Raw genomic sequence first — 19,081 nt, 5'->3', positions numbered from 1 at the left:
TCCCACTTCAGACATTCATGCATTCCCACAAGATATGCCATAAAAGTCTTATAGATGGGGGTCCCACCTTTGACACAAGGAAGAAGAATACTGGCTAAACACCAATTAAACTCTTGACAATGTCTAGCAAAAAAAAACAAAAATTGATCTAGGCTCATTGAAATGGCATTTGCTAGTTAAGCCAATGTTTTTTGCTCCTTGGGCAGTTCCTCTGAGCTCATGATTCTCATTTGGTCTGCCATGCACTGTGAGCTGTGAGGTCTTATATAGACAGGTAGCACTCACCGATATATCTGAAGAGATAATTTATTATCACCAGTAAAGCATGCTGGCCAGTGGCTTGGGATAGCGACCCCGAATGGTATGCGGGGGAGTGAAACTGAGGACGACGGCTGTTTCGCTGCCTTCTGGCGCTTCAACGGGTCCCAGGTGTGATGAACACCTGATTACTGCCTTTTTAACAGGTAGCAAATTACAGACACAAGTAAAAGAGTGCATTTCAACCAGTGCAGATAAAAACAGTATCATACTTTTTGCATTTAGCAACAATAATATTTGAAGACAGAAATATAATAAGAAATTATAGGACACAGTACAAAATACATAGACCATTATAAAAAAAACAGAAAGATCTATTTTTTCATTAAGACCTAATGGTCCTTGGGCGTCAGAATTTAAAATCCATTTAGCCTCATGTTGCAACAGTAATCTGTTGCGGTCACCTCCTTCTAAGGGATTTTTTACTATTTCTAGTCCTGCAAATCGTAACACATTAGGGTCTGCGTTATGACAATCAACTATATGTTGTATTAATTTAGGGCAGGGGTCCTCAAGTTTTTTAAACAGGGGGCCAGTTCACGGTCCCTCAGACCATTGGAGGGCCGGAATATAGTTTTTAAAAAAAACTATGAACAAATTCCTATGCACACTGCACATATCTTATTTTGTAGTAAAAAAAACAATACAGGAACAAATACAATATTTAAAATGAAGAACAAGTAAAGTTAAATCAACTGGTATTTCAATAGGTAGGTAACTGTACCCAATAGGCAGCATAGGTCCTCAATAGGCAGGTAAATATCCCCAATAGGCAGCATAGGTCCCCAATAGGCAGGTAAATGTACCCAATAGGCAGCATAGGTCCCCAATAGGCAGGTAAATGTACCCAATAGGCAGGTAAATGTCCCCAATAGGCAGGTAAATATCCCCAATAGGCAGGTAAATATCCCCAATAGGCAGCATAGGTCATCAATGGGCAGGTAAATGTTCACAATAGGCAGGCTGTTTCCCCCTTATAATGCCATATGCAGGCTGTTCCACCCCTTATAATGCCCCATGCAGGCTGTTCCACCCCTTATAATGCCCCATGCTGGATGCCACCCCCCATATAATGCCTCATGCAGCATGTCACCCCCCATATAATGCCCCATGCAGAATGTCACCCCCCCATATAATGCCCCACACAGCATGTCACCCCCCCATATTATGCCCCATGCAGCATGTCACCCCCCATATTATGCCCCATGCAGCATGTCACCCCCCCCATATTATGCCCCATGCAGGATGTCCCTTTCCCCCCATATAATGCCCCATGCAGGATGTCCCTTTCACCGCCATATAATGCCCCATGCAGGATGTCCCTTTCCCCCCCATATAATGCCCCATGCAGGATGTCGCCCCCCATATAATGCCCCATGCAGGATGTCACCCCCCCATATAATGCCCCATGCAGGATATCACTCCCCTGTCTTTATAATGCCCCATGCAGCATGTCACCCCCCCATATAATGCCCCATGCAGCATGTCACCCCCCCATATAATGCCCCATGCAGCATGTCACCCCCCCATATCATGCCCCATGCAGGATGTCACCCCCCATATCATGCCCCATGCAGGATGTCACCCCCCCATATTATACCCCTTGCAGGATGTCACCCCCCCATATAATGACCTATGCCTCCATACATTAAAAAAAAAAAAAAAAATCCAATACTCACCTCACTTCTCACTTGCTGCCGCTGCTCTACTCTGGTCTGGACTCCAGCGTCGCAGCGGCGTCGTCCCACTCTGCGCTGCCTGTGACGGCACTCGGGAGGGCGCGGTGTAAAGACGTCACCGCACCCTCTGACCTGAGACGTCACAGGAAGCGCAGAGCAGGAAGACAGCGGATCTGCAGAGGCACGGGGAGAGGTAAGTATCCGCCTGCCGGGGCCCTGAGCAAGCGGGGGGAAGGGCGGGCGCTGACACCGCTCTCCTCTCCTCCGCCCATAGCCCGGCGGGCTGGATAAAAGTCCTCCGCGGGCCGCATGTGGCCCGTGGGCCGTAGTTTGAGGACCCCTGATTTAGGGGAACCATTTTTTGATAAAATTGAGTTAAAGTGTTCCCTAAATCGCACAAAAAGAGGTGTAATCGTTTTACCGATATAAAAATATTGACAGGGACATGTAATTACATAAACGACGTAATTAGATCTACAAGAGATGAATTCCTTCACGATGTGTGTTAAGGCACCTATTCTCAATATTTTGTCAGTATTGTGAAAATTGCAGAAGGAGCAATGTCCACATTTGAAATTCCCTTTTGGGATGTTTTTTTTCTAACCAGGTTTCTTCATTTACCAAAAATCTATTGTGGACAATCATGTCGCCCAGGTTTCGACTGCGACGATATGAGATAATAGGTTTTTTTAATGCTCTTTCTGCAAGATCCTTATCACTTTCTAATAAGTGCCAGTTATTTCTGATAGCTTTATTTATAGTTTTAGAAATGGAGTTAAATTTAAAATCAAAATAAACCTTTCTTCTTTTTTATGATCCAACTTGCTTTTTTTCAGTAATTCAGCTTGCGTTTTTTTGCAAGCTCTTGAACAAGCTGATGTGATAATTTGAGTAGGATACCCACGAGCTAACAATCTACCTGATAATTCTTGAGTCTGTTCTTTAAATTTAGCATCAGAATTATTAATTTTTCTAAGTCTTAAATATTGACTATATGGTATGCCACGTTTTATGTGTGCGGGATGATAACTATTATGATGTAGTAGCATATTCGTAGCTGTTTTTTTGCGAAATGATTCTGTAATTATGTTGTTATTCTCGATGGAAATACGCACATCTAAAAAATCGGGTGCGATGCGGGTGTACAGGCTGTGATCAGCATCTTGGAAAAAGCTGATAAAGATGATAGATATATCGAATTTATAAAAAAAGGGCTAACATATATACTTACTCATAATGCCTTGGTATACACAAATAACGGGGACCGCGATGGGTACCCCGGTGGCATGCACCTTTGCCAACCTCTTCCTAACGGTTTTTGAGGAACTATACATATATAGCAACAAAAATCCCTTTCTGAAATATATAAAAACCTATCATAGATACGTCGATGACGTTTTTATGATATGGGCTGGGTCAGAAGCACAATTCATTGAGTTCTTACAGCATTTAAATTCAGTTAACACACTAAATATGAGATTTACATCAGTGTTTGGGGGCCATACTCTGGATTTTTTAGATGTGCGTATTTCCATCGAGAATAACAACATAATTACAGAATCATTTCGCAAAAAAACAGCAACGAATATGCTACTACATCACAATAGTTATGATCCCGCACACATAAAACGTGGCATACCATATAGTCAATATTTAAGACTTAGAAAAATTAATAATTCTGATGCTAAATTTAAAGAACAGACTCAAGAATTATCAGGTAGATTGTTAGCTCGTGGGTATCCTACTCAAATTATCACATCAGCTTGTTCAAGAGCTTGCAAAAAAACGCAAGCTGAATTACTGATAAAAAGCAAGTTGGATCATAAAAAAGAAGAAAGGTTTATTTTGATTTTAAATATAACTCCATTTCTAAAACTATAAATAAAGCTATCAGAAATAACTGGCACTTATTAGAAAGTGATAAGGATCTTGCAGAAACAGCATTAAAAAAACTCTCATATCGTCGCAGTCGAAACCTGGGCGACATGATTGTCCACAATAGATTTTTGGTAAATGAAGAAACCTGGTTAGAAAAAAAACATCCCAAAAGGGAATTTCAAATGTGGACATTGCTCCTTCTGCAATTTTCACAATACTGACAAAATATTGAGAATAGGTGCCTTAACACACATCGTGAAGGAATTCATCTAATTACGTAGTTTATGTAATTACATGTCCCTGTCAATATTTTTATATCGGTAAAACGATTAGACCTCTTTTTGTGCGATTTAGGGAACACTTTAACTCAATTTTATCAAAAAAGGGTTTCCCTAAATTAATACAACATATAGTTGATTGTCATAACGCAGACCCTAATGTGTTACGATTTGCAGGACTAGAAATAGTAAAAAATCCCTTAGAAGGAGGTGACCGCAACAGATTACTGTTGCAACATGAGGCTAAATGGATTTTAAATTCTGACGTCCAAGGACCATTAGGTCTTAATGAAAAAATAGATCTTTCTGTTTTTTTTATAATGGTCTATGTATTTTGTACTGTGTCCTATAATTTCTTATTATATTTCTGTCTTCAAATATTATTGTTGCTAAATGCAAAAAGTATGATACTGTTTTTATCTGCACTGGTTGAAATGCACTCTTTTACTTGTGTCTGTAATTTGCTACCTGTTAAAAAGGCAGTAATCAGGTGTTCATCACACCTGGGACCCGTTGAAGCGCCAGAAGGCAGCGAAACGGCCGTCGTCCTCAGTTTCACTCCCCCGCATACCCTTCGGGGTCGCTATCCCAAGCCACTGGCCAGCATGCTTTACTGGTTATAATAAAGGATCTCTTCAGATATATCGGTGAGTGCTACCTTTATTCTTTTCTTCAAGTCTTATGATTACTCACTTGGTAATGCACTACCGTTGATCTGGGAGCATACAGTCTAGGGGTGAATTAAATTGGAATAGAGGTGGTGCCATATTTGCATGTCAATCTTATATAGACAGGTGTGTGCCTTTACAAATCAAGTCCTATCAGTTTAATTAAACACAGCTGGACTCCAATGAAGGAGTAGAACCATCTCAAGGAGGATCTCAAGGAAATGGACAGCATGTGACTTAAATATGAGTGTCTGAGCAAAGGGTCTGAATACTTACGTGTTAGGCACCGGGCACTTGCTGGATCAGAAATGGGCTCTGAGTCATCAGTGGATTTTGTGGTCTCCCATTCTGGTTCAGCCAGGGCTGATGCTGCACAGCATCGCCGTCGGTCCCAACGCCTAACCAATGCCTGTGACATGGCGGACCGTGATTGGTGGTTCGGGAACCAGCTGATCCGGTGACCTGGCACCGCCTGATTGGTCACAGGTGACGTCACCAATGGTGCGACAGTGGGGCAGGGCTTAATCTTTAAAAGGCCCGCCCACAAACATGGCGGCGCGCTCAGATCATTTTAGCATGTGTTGCTGTTGTGTGGACGAGTATATTCCACGTGCTCCCTAGCTGCTCTCTCCGTGACCTGCCGATGCCAGAGTTCGCTCGGCTGATTAGCACAGGTCACTCAGGCAGGCTTAGATTTGCTTAGGCAGGTAGCTACATCTTGCAGCCTGGCTCAGCCAAAGGGGTCGCCTAACACCTCGAGCAGCCTGCAGATGCCCTGTCCACAGCTATCGCCTGTCAGCCACGTGGAGTAGTACCCTTCAGTCCGGTGGCACGCCGGCTGGAGGCACGTGTACCCGTCGCGTAGTCACACACGCATCCTAGCGCCGCCAGAGTAGTCCCTGTGCAGTAACAGGGCTACAGATAGTTTTCCGGTCGCTTATCTCCCGTGCTGCTAACGGAGATAGTGCGAACCGCTATACCCATTCCTGTGTGCAGTAACACGGAAGGGCTTATCGTTTAAGTTGGTTGCATACCTTTTCACCCGGAAAGTGTTCGGCAGCAGCTCACCTGACTGCATCGCGGACCCCGGGGTCGGTTGCGTTCCTTTTAAATAAAGTTGTCTGCAGCCGCCCCCCTAACAGTATCTGAGCGCCAGGGTCTTGCCGTACATGGCCGACAATCAGCAGCTGCTGCGCTATATACAGCAACTGGAGACCAGACTCAGGTCTCTGGAACAAGCTGTCCCGGTTGCTGATACCACTGCAGTAGCTACCCAGGCGGCTTCTCTAGCAGCCAATATGATTAACTCGGCTGCCACCACTGCAAGTGCTCCATTACCCCGCTTTGCCCTCCCAGAGAAATTTTCTGGGGACAGTAAATTCTGCAGGGGTTTTATTAATTTATGCTCCATACACTTGGAGATGATGGAGGCACGTTTTCCCTCCGAGAGAGCCAAAGTGGGTTATATCATCTCGTTGCTCTCCCACAGGGCTCTGGAGTGGGCTACTCCACTGTGGGAGCGGAATGATCCGGTCGTGGCTAATGCAGGTCTTTTTCTTAGGACCTTAAAAAGTGTTTTCCTGGGGCCTCAGGTCACGCATGATACGGCTCTTAAGCTGCTTGCATTGACCCAGGGTTCGGCCACCGCCAGCCACTATGCCATTCAGTTCAGAACCTTTGCGGCTGAACTGGATTGGCCAGAGCGGTCGCTAATCCCGGTGTTTTGGAGGGGGCTGGCTGGGCATATTAAAGATGCCCTAGCTACCAGGGAGATTCCAACCTCTCTGGAAGAGTTAATTACACTCGCTAACCGAATAGATCTGTGTCATGCAGAATGCAAGTTAGAGCTGGAGGTTTCCAGACCTCGGTTTCGGTTGGCACCCGCTTTCTCTAGGCCTATCTCCAAAACCGCGGTTCCCAACCCGGAGCCTGAGGCTATGGACATATCCCGGACTAAGTCCAAGCCCCCTCGTTCCCGACCTGCACATCCCTTGGAGTACCCCGTTAATAAGGTTTCCAAGCAGTCGGGAAACAAGGGTGTCTAACCACCGTTGGAGGGGGTGTGTTAGATTCAGGGGTTTCGTCCTCCAAATTACTTTATGAGGTGATGTTGTCCTTCGGAACAACCATGGTTACTGCCAAGGCGTGGGTGGATTCTGGAGCTGATGGCAATTTTTTGTCTTCAGCATTTGCCCAGAGGCATGCCATTCCTATGGGGTTACTGTCTAGGTCAATGAACATCAGGGTGGTCAATGGTTCTCTGCTGGATACACAAATCACTCACCAGTCTGTTCCCCTCACCATGTCGTTTCCTCAGGGTCACCGGGAGGTTATCTCCTTCCTTATTATCCCCGGGGGATTAGATGAGGTGTTATTGGGCCTTCCTTGGCTATGCCGTCACTCTCCACACATTGACTGGAGTACAGGGAGAATTTCTTCCTGGAGTAAAGATTGTGTGCCCCAGTGTATGGTTACAGCCGCCTGAGGGGCAGTCTCAGAGCCTTCTCCCGACTTGTCCGCTCTGCCTGTGCAATATCGGAGCTTTGCGAATGTCTTTTCTAAAAAGGCTGCTGAGACTTTACCTCCCCACCGACCGTATGACTGCCCTATTGACCTGGTTCCCGGTACTGAGCCCCCTCGCGGTAGGGTCTACCCTCTGTCTGTACCCGAAACCCAGGCCATGTCTGACTATATCAAAGAGAATCTGGCTCGGGGGTTTATCAGAAAATCAGTCTCTCCTGCGGGAGCAGGGTTTTTCTTCGTCCAGACGAAAGGGGGTGATTTGCGTCCCTGCGTTGATTACAGAGGATTAAATGCCATCACCATCAAGAATAAATACCCTCTGCCCCTTATTTCTGAGCTATTTGACAGGTTGCGAGGGGCTCATATTTTCACTAAGCTGGACTTATAATCTAGTGCGAATCCGTGAGGGCGATGAGTGGAAAACAGCCTTTAACACTCGTGATGGCCATTACGAGTATTTCGTCATGCCTTTTGGATTATGCAATGCCCCTGCGGTTTTTCAAGATTTTGTCAACGATATCTTTCGGGATTTGCTGCTATCTTCCATGGTAGTCTATCTCGATGATATTCTTATTTTTTCCCCGGACCTCTCCACACACCGAGAGGATGTTCGCAGGGTTTTCGAACGATTGCGAGCAAATTCTTTGTACTGTAAGCTGGAGAAGTGTCAGTTTGAACGAGAGTCGTTACCGTTCCTGGGCTACATCATATCCAGTAAAGGATTGGCTATGGATCCACAAAAGTTGGTGGCGGTACAGAACTGGCAGGAGCCCCATTCTCTTAAAGCGGTACAACGCTTCATGGGCTTTATTAACTACTATCGGCAGTTCATACCACATTTTTCCACCCTGGTGGCTCCCTTAGCAGCTTTAACCCGGAAGGGTGCCAATCCCAAGGACTGGTCTCAGGAGACTTCCGAGGCATTCCGGGAGATTAAATCCTACTTTGCTAGAGCTCCCATTCTCCATCGCCCGGATGTGGACAAGCCATTCTTCCTGGAGGTCGATGCCTCCTCTGTCGGAGCAGGAGCGGTTCTCTCCCAAAAGAATGAACAGGGTCGGACAAGACCATGTTTTTTCTTCTCCAAGACCTTCTCTCCAGCAGAGAAGAATTATACGATTAGTGACAAAGAGTTGCTGGCTATTAAGATGGCTTTTTCAGAATGGAGGTACCTCTTGGAGGGAGCTAAGCATCCTTTTGTGGTATATTCCGATCATAAAAACCTTTCATACCTACAGACGGCGCAGCGTCTTAACACGAGGCAGGCCAGGTGGTCTCTTTTCTTTTCCCGATTCAATTTTTCCATTCATTTTTTAAAAGGAGAAAAGAACCCTCGGGCGGATGCTTTGTCCCGGTCTATGGATACGGCTGAGGATGAGGACGAGCCAAGGCTCATTGTTCCGCCAGAGTGTATGCGGACGCTGGCTCCAGTGTCTCTAAACCAGGTTCCTCCAGGGAGGACGTTCGTTCCTCCAAATTTTCAGAATGAGGTACTGTCCTGGGCACATGCCTCTAAGATCGGAGGTCATTTTGGGGTTAAGCGTACCACAGAGCTTCTCCAACGCTCGTATTGGTGGCCTCGGTTATCCCAGGACGTTAAGGAGTATGTCCAAGTGTGTGTCTCCTGTGCGAGAAATAAATCGTCCCGTCAGAGGCCGGCTGGTCTTCTTCATCCGTTACCCGTGGCGGATAGACCTTGGGAGCTGGTTGGGATGGATTTTATTGTTGAATTGCCTAAGTCCCGGGGAAATACGACTATATGGGTGGTGTCTGACCATTTCTCTAAGATGGTTCACCTGGTCCCTCTGCCTAGGGTTCCTTCCTCCCGGGTTCTGGCATCATTGTTCATTCGTCACGTTTTCCATCTCCACAGCATGCCTGATAGGATTGTCTGTGACCGGGGACCACAGTTTTCCTCTCGGTTTTGGAAAGAATTGTGTCATTTGCTCAGCATCGAACTGAATCTTTCCACTGCCTATCACCCGGAGACCAATGGTCTGGTGGAACGCACTAACCAGACGCTGGTGACATACTTGCGCCATTTCGTTTTGGCCAACCAGAATGACTGGTCGATATTGCTTCCCTGGGCAGAGTTTGCCTTAAACAACGCAGTGGCGGATTCCACGGGCCAGACTCCGTTTCTCTTAAATAATGGCCAACATCCGCGAGTCCCGGTTCCTATGCCGATTTCCTCTGTGGAACCAGGGGTCAGAGATTGGGCTCTGGAGGCGCGGGAGGTTTGGGATCATACCCAGGAGGCTATTTTGGCTTCTAAGAATCGGATGAGAGAGTTGGCTGACGCTCATCGTCGTCCAGCCCCCGTATTCTCCCTGGGCGACAGAGTGTGGCTTGCGGCTCGCAACATCAGGGGAATCCACTAAGTTTGCTCCCCGTTTCATTGGTCCTTTCAGAATCCTGGCCCAAATAAACTCCGTAGTGTACCGGTTACAATTACCTCGACACATGAGGATTCATGACACCTTTCATGTGTCGCTTCTCAAGCCGGTTCGTCTGACAAAATTTTTGGAACCCCAATCTGCTCCAGACACCAGGGGTGATGATTTTGAGGTACAGATGATTGTGGGGTCTAAGATGGTTCAGGGGAGGTCCTTGTACACTGGAGAGGTCATGGATCTGAGGATTGCTCCTGGACCACATTCAAGCCCCCCTGCTCATTGAGGAATATGAGTGTCAAGTGGAGGGGGGGGTTAGAAGGGGGGATAATGTTAGGTGCCGGGCACTTGCTGGATCAGAAGTGGGTTCTGAGTTATCAGTGGATTCTGTGGTCTCCCATTCTGGCTCAGCCAGGGCTGATACTGCACAGCATCACTGTCGGTCCCAACGCCTAGCCAATGCACAAGATGTGCAAGTTGTTTCTTGGGTGTTTGTGCCTAGCACTATGAAGTATAGGTTGCGGAGGGAGTCAGGGCTCCGGCAGCCTAAGTCCAAGATGCATCACACTGAGCATGCCCGTGACATGGCGGACCGTGATTGGTGGTTCGGGAACCAGCTGATCCGGTGACCTGGCACCGCCTGATTGGTCACAGGTGACGTCACCAATGGTGCGACAGTGGGGCAGGGCTTAATCTTTAAAAGGCCCGCCCACAAACATGGCGGCGCGCTCAGATCATTTTAGCATGTGTTGCTGTTGTGTGGACGAGTGTATTCCACGTGCTCCCTAGCTGCTCTCTCCGTGACCTGCCGATGCCAGAGTTCGCTCGGCTGATTAGCACAGGTCACTCAGGCAGGCTTAGATTTGCTTAGGCAGGTAGCTACATCTTGCAGCCTGGCTCAGCCAAAGGGGTCGCCTAACACCTCGAGCAGCCTGTAGACGCCCTGTCCACGGCTATCGCCTGTCAGCCACGTGGAGTAGTTCCCTTCAGTCCGGTGGCACGCCGGCTGGAGGCACGTGTACCCGTCGCGTAGTCACACACGCATCCTAGCGCCGCCAGAGTAGTCCCTGTGCAGTAACAGGGCTACAGATAGTTTTCCGGTCGCTCATCTCCCGTGCTGCTAACGAAGATAGAGTGAACCGCTATACCCATTCCTGTGTGCAGTAACACGGAAGGGCTTATCGTTTAAGTTGGTTGCGTACCTTTTCACCCGGAAAGTGTTCGGCAGCAGCCCACCTGGCTGCATCGCGGACCCCGGGGTCGGTTGCTTTCCTTTTAAATAAAGTTGTCTGCAGCCGCCCCCCTAACATTATGACCATGTGATATTTCAGTTTTTCCTTTTTAATAAATTTGCAAAAATTTCTACATTTCTGTTTTTTTCAGTCAAGATGGGGTGCAGAGTGTACTTTAATGAGAAAAAAAATGAACTTTTTAGAATTTACCAAATGGCTGCAATGAAACAAAGAGTGAAAAATGTAAAGGGGTCTGAATACTTTCCATACCCACTGCAAAGCAAAAAATGTCAGGTCAGTACAAGTAAAACGTATCTACAGAATGTGATATTTCCATTATTCCGTAAGATGACTAATATCAGTGCTCAGTACTGTAGCAGTCACTGGCATTATGTATAGAAGTGTGTCTGCACATTTTGCCACATAGAAAACGTCTTGCGTGGCATTAGACAAGGGAAGCTTATTAAAATACTGACTGGGCAATGGAAAGTATGCATGATGGCATTCACAGAGTCCATTCTTAGAAGCAGAAGAATAAAAACAGATGTTGGCACAGTCCAGATAGACTGCTATTATCATCATAGGTTTTACAGAACAGCCTATTGTGCACCGGGACCATAAATATCACCGAGGTATGCCAATGTAATGCTAATGAGAGAACACATCATCTCTAAGACAAGGGTAGAAGTAGAGTGTTCTGTATACATACAGTATACAGTATACGCGGCCCAAGTACATCATCATTGAGAATATTTTCCTACTGACAATGTCATATAATTCTTGGCTGTACATCCAGGTACCGAACAGCTTTTAGTATTTAATTTATTCTACTATTCTACACTGCACTTAGCACACATAGAGTTCCAGTCAATGACATGAGTCTATCTGTCTATCTACAAAAAAAATTGACCCACACCTCCGAACAGAATGAAGCAAGTGTGAACAGGTGCAAGCTGCTATGACTGCATAACATGGACTATTCCGTCTTACTACAGACTCTCTCATCTCTTAGCATCACAGACTTGACCCTATCTAAGATCCCTTCATACCTAACAGACCGGACATTCAGTGTCTCCCACTCACACACCACATCCTCATCTCGCCCCCTATCTGTCGGTGTCCCCCAAGGTTCACTACTAGGAACCCTGCTCCTCTGTTCTTCTCCATCTACACCTTCGGCCTGGGACAGCTCATAGAGTCTCATGGCTTCCAGTATTACCTCTGTGGACCCGATATCAACTCCTTACTAACCAGAATCCCGCAATGTCTATCCGCTTTTTCATCTTTCTTCGCTACTAGATTTCTAAAACTTAACATGGACAAAATGTAATTCAGATCCCCCCCATCTCATTCACCCCACCCCCTCAACAGATCTATCCGTCAAAGTCAATGGCTGCTCACTCTCCACAGTTCCACAAGCTTGTTGCCCCGGGGTAACCCTGGACTCAGCTCTTTTCTTCAAACCACATATCCAAGCCCTTTTCACCTCCTGCTGACTCCAATTCAAAAATATCTCCCAGATCCGCACATTCCTTAACCAAGAATCTGTAAAAACACTAGTGCATGCCCTCATCATCTCCCACCTCGACTACTGCAACCTCCTGCTCTGTGGCCTCCCCTCTAACACTCTTGCACCCCTCCAATCTATCCTAAGCTCTGCTGCCCGACTAATCCACCTGTCCCCCCCCACGACTCCTACTCCCCGGCCTCTCCTGTCTGTCAATCCCTTCATTGGCTCCCCTTTGCCCAGAGAAACCAGTTCAAAACCCTAACCATGACATACAAAGCTATCCACGACCTTTCTCCTCCTTACATCTGTGACCTAGTCTGCCGATACTTACCTGCACGCAACCTCCGATCCTCACAAGATCTCCTGCTCTACTCCCCTCTTATCTCTTCTTCCCACAATCACATACAATATTTCTCCCGTGCATTGCCCCTACTCTGGAACTCTCTACCCCAACACATCAGACTCTCGCCTACCGTGGAAACCTTCAAAAAGAAACTGAAGACCCAACTCTTCTGACAAGCCTACAACCTGCAGTAACCACTGCTCCACCATACCGCTGCACGACCAGCTCTACCCTCACCTACTGTATCCTCACCGATCCCTTGTAGACTGTGAGCCCCCCGCAGGCAGGGACCTCTCTCCTCCTGTACCAGTCGGTGGCAAGTATTGTTTATGATTATTGTACTTGTTTTTTTATTATGTATACCCCTTTTCACATGTAAAGTGCCATGGAATAAATGGCGCTATAATAACAAAAATAATATAGAACAAAGGAATACATTGGCATGAAAAATGCTAAGATGTATGTAAACATTGAATATATGAAATATGAACTGTATTACTGCTATATAGAATATACTTATAAAATGAAGGTAGTTAGTGCATAAATAGGACAATTCATGAGAGGCCACCAGCCGTGGCAAGCCGTACCAGTGTTGAATGGGACCCTAGCCTAATACTTATCAAACATGGCTACAAATTTAAAGGGCCGGTAGGATCCAGCACTGATTTAAAACAGCCTTTGGCTGATCGGAGGAGTGCACCCTTTATACACCTTGTCGCGGCTGATGAGCTCTCATGAATTGGCCAATTTATGCGCTAAGTACCTTCATTTTCATAAGTATATTCAACATAGCAGTAATGCAGTCCATATTTCATATATAATGTTTGCATATATGTTAGCACTTACAGAGGCTGCTGCATTCTTTTGTTTGTATATTATGCAGTCATAGCAGCTTGCACCTGTTTACACTTGCTTTATTCTGTTTGGAGGTGCTGGCCATTTTTTTTTTTTTTGTAGTATACTATTGGAAGTTTTGACTGCCTCCTTTTCTGGATGAGCACTCCTCCTCTCATCAGCCTAAGGCTGTTTTAAATTAGTGCTGGATCCTACCTGCCCTATAAATTTGTAGAAGTATTAAGCTAGAGTTCCAAAGAATGTATGCCTTTCATTTTTATAGGTATATTCTATAAAGCAGTAATCTTGACCGGTGTCGCCATACAACAACCCACTGGTTCGGACTTCCTAGCACGTCGCCTTAGCGCCCCTCTCAACACACACCCTGCTGGTCTCACTGATTGGGGGCAAATCTCTTTCCGCCTTGTCACTCCAGTCTCTTATATTGAGGAACTGCGTCACGAATATCAACCTGACCTGATGCTCCGTCTAGACTCGTCCTTCCCAAAACTCTTTCCTTTCTTGTTGGTTCCGCAGGGTTCTGCTTGGGCAGCAGGTGGCAGTCTCCGGACACAAATGCCGCTCGGCGCTGGGGAATCTCATCTTCTACAGCACACCCTCTTACAATTATATCAGCATTTAAAAAAGGGTCCAATGCTTTTTTGCACAACAAATCTATCTAATATTTTATTTTATATCTATGTATGTATCTCACATCTATTTATTTCATATTGTATCGATCTCATAACTATCTATCTATCTTCTATCTAGATGTCTCTCAAGTTCTTTAACATGGTGCCCTGGTTAGCATTAGTTGAATACTGAAATAAATGCCTAAATCTAGCCATACATAGAACAGGAGTTTTCTCAATATAACTAGCTGGTGATACAACTTAAAGTGTTGTCCAGTCCAAATCGATAAGTTTGCATTCACTCTGTGTGACTGCAGACTTATGAATGCCCTCAGTGCATGCACTGTGCGCTGCAAGAATTTGCCAGTTTCTGAGCCGGGACCGGAGGGTATGTATGAGTTATACATACTCCCGGCCAGTGGGCGTCTAGTGGGCGTGGCCTCGCTGCATACAATTGTATGGAGCGAGGCTGCGCCCCATCTAGTGATGCTGCCGTCCAGTGGGCGTGGCCAAGTAGGGCGCAGCCGCGCTCCATATAAGTATATAAAGTGAGGCCGCGCTCGCTGGCCGGGCTCTGACCGGGAGTGTGTATAACTCATATATACTCTCTGGTCCCGGCTCAGAAACCAGCGAATCTTCGCAGCACACAATCCATGCTCTGGGGAATTCATTAGTCTGCAGTCACACAGAGTGACTGCAGACTAATCAATTTGGACCAGACAACTCCTTTAATACATTATAAGTAATACTTGTGAGAAAACGTCTCCTCGTGAGATATATTCAATTTCTTCCCATACACAACTAGATTCTCAGCATGTACAAAGCTGGTGTGTCCTGTATATTTGCAGCTAAATAAAATATTTCATGGTTCAGAGTTTACCAATAAAATGAAGTCCTTCTTCTAGATATTACCAAATGTATTTACAAAGATTATAAAATGTTCCTAATATACCAAAGCTATATACCATATGCCATATCAGACTATCATCAATAGTAACTGAAAACCTGAAATTAGAACTCTCTTCGCCCAATAACAAGTGCCATAGTCTGGAAACCGTTGTTGTTCTTGGTGGTGATTTTGTACTTAGTCAAGTGTCAATTATCTTCATTATCAAAACAAGCAATAGGGCCTAGTTATCGCTATTGTAATTCACTTTATGCCTCAATATATAAAAATCAAGACATTTGTAGCAAAATTCATGACACAAGAGCAAATTCTAGGTATAACCCCCACCCATAAGAACATATTCATCATTTGCTGGCACCCATGGCTGTGAGCCATTCACATCTAGAATTACACTAAGTTCTTTGCCAAAATAGGTGTAATATCCTGGCAGTGAAATGCTCAGCATTGGTCATTCTGTAAAATCCTTGAAATGCTAATATATTCTAAAAGTCATACATAAACTGGAAAATCCAGACCCCAGGGCTCTCCTTCTGCATAAGGAACATCAGGAGCACATACTAGCTATTGATGTAGATCCCATCTGTAAAAAGCTTTAATAGTTAGTAGCTGTGGCACATTCATGGAGCTAAGCGTGCAAAATTACATTAAAAAGGGTTGTCTGGGGATGCGCTGTAATTGAAAATATGTGACCTTGTTGGACTTGTAATGTCTGGACTCTGTTTCTTTGTTTGAATTTTGTTAATAAAAATTATCTGATTAAAAAAAAAAATGGGTTGTCTGATTCAGCTATTTTTATTTGGCTTCTGCTGTCTAATATTCACTTGAATGGGATAGAGCTGCAGTACCATTCACAACCACTACATAAAATATGGAGCTGTGGCAGTTCTGGAAGTCCTTATTGTCAGCTAATCAATGGCAATGTTGGGATCAGAACCCGACTTATCCTAAAAATAGGTCACCAAGAAAAGTCCCAGAAAACCTTCTAAGCAAAACTCCCTAGTTATGAGTCTAGGGGTGTAAAACAGCAAAACTAAGCAGATTGGTTATTTTGGAATCTGAGAAGGACATAATGGTTGGAAGAATAAAAGGAACAAGGCGAAGAGGAAGACCAGCAGCCCGATGACTTGATACAATCAAAATAACAGCAGAGAAGACCCTGGTGGACCTATCTAGGCATGCACAATATCCAACTTCCTATAGATCGCTCATCCATTTAGTCGCCATTGCTCGAGATCGAGCCGAAGGCCATTATATAAATAAGTGTGAAGTCTAACGATAGCTGTAATGTCAGCCATATTTCTTGTCATCTAGCTTATAAAAATCTTAACTTGAATTGAGAAATCGAAGTGATGCAGCTTATTTCTACAGTTTTCTGGGTAAAGAAATGTCATTAACCATTCAATAAGGACCTTTATAATGTGTAAATGTGGTGCATGAATAATCTTGAGCAATTTCAATAATCCAGATCTATTCCCTAGTGATCATACTGGAAAACCCAACTATTCCAAATTGCCAGAGCCGGTGTGTCACTCTCCATAAGAAGAAACGTTACCCCTTAGACCACATGATTAAAAAGATATTTATTTCCTATTATTGGAATAATTTCCGTGTACCAGTCACCAGCTTAGTCTGATTTCCCAATACATTTTATAATGTCACTGGGGTGAAAATCATTGGTCAAAGCACTATCCTACAGTGTTGCTCCAGAGAAAGCCAATCCTTTGATGAAGAAATACATTTTTCTATAATTTTGACTTCAAGCATGACAATCAGAATAAATCAGTGGATTAATGACCCATCTCTATGTAGTAGTTATTTAGTAATCATTAAGCCCCATTCACACACTAGTTTTTCACGTATGAGTGCCATTCGTTTTTTCATGGATAGCACTCGTACCTATGACAATCTATGGAACTGTTCACGTCAGATTTTTTCCTTGGACCGAGGGGTTCATGCAAATCACGGAGACATGTCCAATATTGATCTAAATCGGCAATGCAAGTCGATGGGTCCGTGAAAAAATCTGACAGCATTCACATGCCATTCAAGCGCTGTCAATTTTTCACTGACTGATAGATAGGAGAAGGTGGAGAAACTTTTTTTCTCAGTGAAAAAAACTCTGATTAAAATCTGATGAAACTTGGTCCAATTTTCTCAAACATGAAAAAAACTAACGTCTGAATGAGCCCTTGTCATACTACTACACTTATGAAAGTCAACCACACTCAATTTAAACTCTTAGAATGAATTTGCAAGTTCCTCTGACAGAGAGTTCCATAGTTTCTCTGCTCTAACAGTAAAGAATCCCTGTGTATGATGATATTGAAACGTTCCTACCTAAAGATAAAGAGGTTGCCCCTTGTTATTAAAGTTACAGTCCAGGGTACAAAAGGATCAATAGATCAAATAGTAATTAGGAGACCCCTATCTATCTGATCTCTTATATTTTTAATTAAATAAAGACATTTTGATCCATTTTAACAACACTTTGATTGCTCAACCATTTACCAACTTCAGCTCAGAAATGACGTTGATGTACATTGGTGCCCTACACATGTGTGTTCCTCTGACAAGTTGTTTTCAAAGTGTCCTTATCATGTGCATTCATGCCTTTGCCTATGCCTGATGAAGAGGCCGGAGTAGTCTGAAAATATTGCTATTTGTTACCATTTTTTCAGTTAGCCATTAAAAGCTATCAACCAGTGAGGAATCTCAAGTTTTAATACTTTGCTTCTTTTGATACATATGATGATCTGATGGCAGCAGCTGTCAGACACTGGTTGCTTAACCTGTTTGTCCATGGTGACAAGTAATGTCCCTAAAGAGCATAACCTGAAGTTTACAACTATTAAACCTCATTTGCCAGTTCTCTGCCCAATCCTCCAACTAAGCCAAATCCACTGGTAACAGAATACTGTCTTTTTCTAGGTGATGATGATGATTATTATTATTATTATTATTTTATCACTAAATATATATGAAAAAGTAAATACTTGGCCACAATGAGTAAAGCATGACGATTTCCTCTTCCAACACAGTAGATGCAGAGAAAACATATATCTAGTGAAATATTGTGCATTTAGGCTGTGTGCCCACTATGCGTTTTTTAAGCATTTCCGCAGTGGCAATTCCGCTGCAGAAACGCTTAAAAAACGCATGGTAGAAGGCCTGCCATGTTCCCCAATGATAATCCGCATGTGCTCTGCACATGCTGCGGAAATTTCTGCTGCGGATTATCATTGCGGAAAAATTTGCAGCACTACCAATTATTTTGCGTAACCGCGGCGTTTTCGCTGCCATAGACTTGCATTGAAACACTTCATATCCGCATGACTACACGTGCACATGCGGATATTAAGCGATTCAATGTGCGGATGGTACCCGGGTCAGGAGAAGAGGAGACCATGGTAACTGTAAAAAAAAAAGAATTAAAAGAAAAAAATACATTATACTTACCTTCTGATGGCCCCCGGTCTTTTCTTCCCTGTGTCCGGTCTCTTCTATGGCTCGCGGTGGTCTGAAAGGACCTTCCATGACGTAATTTAATCATGTGACGAGTCATGCGACCGATGACGTCGGCGGTCGCGTGACCTGTCACATGACTAAATGACATCATGGCAGGTTCTTTCAGACCACCGAGAGCCGTAGAAGAGACCGGGCGCAGCGGAGAAAAGACCGGGGGCCATCAGAGGGTAAGTATAATATTTATTTTTTTTTACCGTTTTTAATCTTTTTTTCAACTATTAACTTGGTCACACTATATAAATCCATGCCGGTTGCATGGATTTATATAGTGTGACCAAGTTGTCAAGCAATTTCTAAGTGATGCTAAAATCGCTTGGAAAGCACTTGACAACCCGCATGCGGAAATGCATGTGAAAACGGC

At 44.5% G+C, this 19,081-nt stretch overlaps 1 protein-coding gene across 1 annotated transcript in view; it reads right to left on the bottom strand.

The window, feature by feature from the left end:
• THBS4 (thrombospondin 4) overlaps positions 1–19,081 on the bottom strand; it is a 93,180-nt gene that overhangs the window by 73,402 nt on the left and 697 nt on the right. The window lies entirely within an intron of this gene.

Source organism: Phyllobates terribilis, unplaced genomic scaffold, assembly GCF_046119375.1.
Source record: "Phyllobates terribilis strain yellow unplaced genomic scaffold, ASM4611937v1 Scaffold_1__5_contigs__length_1240528914, whole genome shotgun sequence".
Classification (NCBI taxonomy): domain Eukaryota; kingdom Metazoa; phylum Chordata; class Amphibia; order Anura; family Dendrobatidae; genus Phyllobates; species Phyllobates terribilis.
The sequence above is the reverse complement of the archived record's forward strand: the minus strand, read 5'-3'. Positions and strand labels throughout refer to the sequence as shown.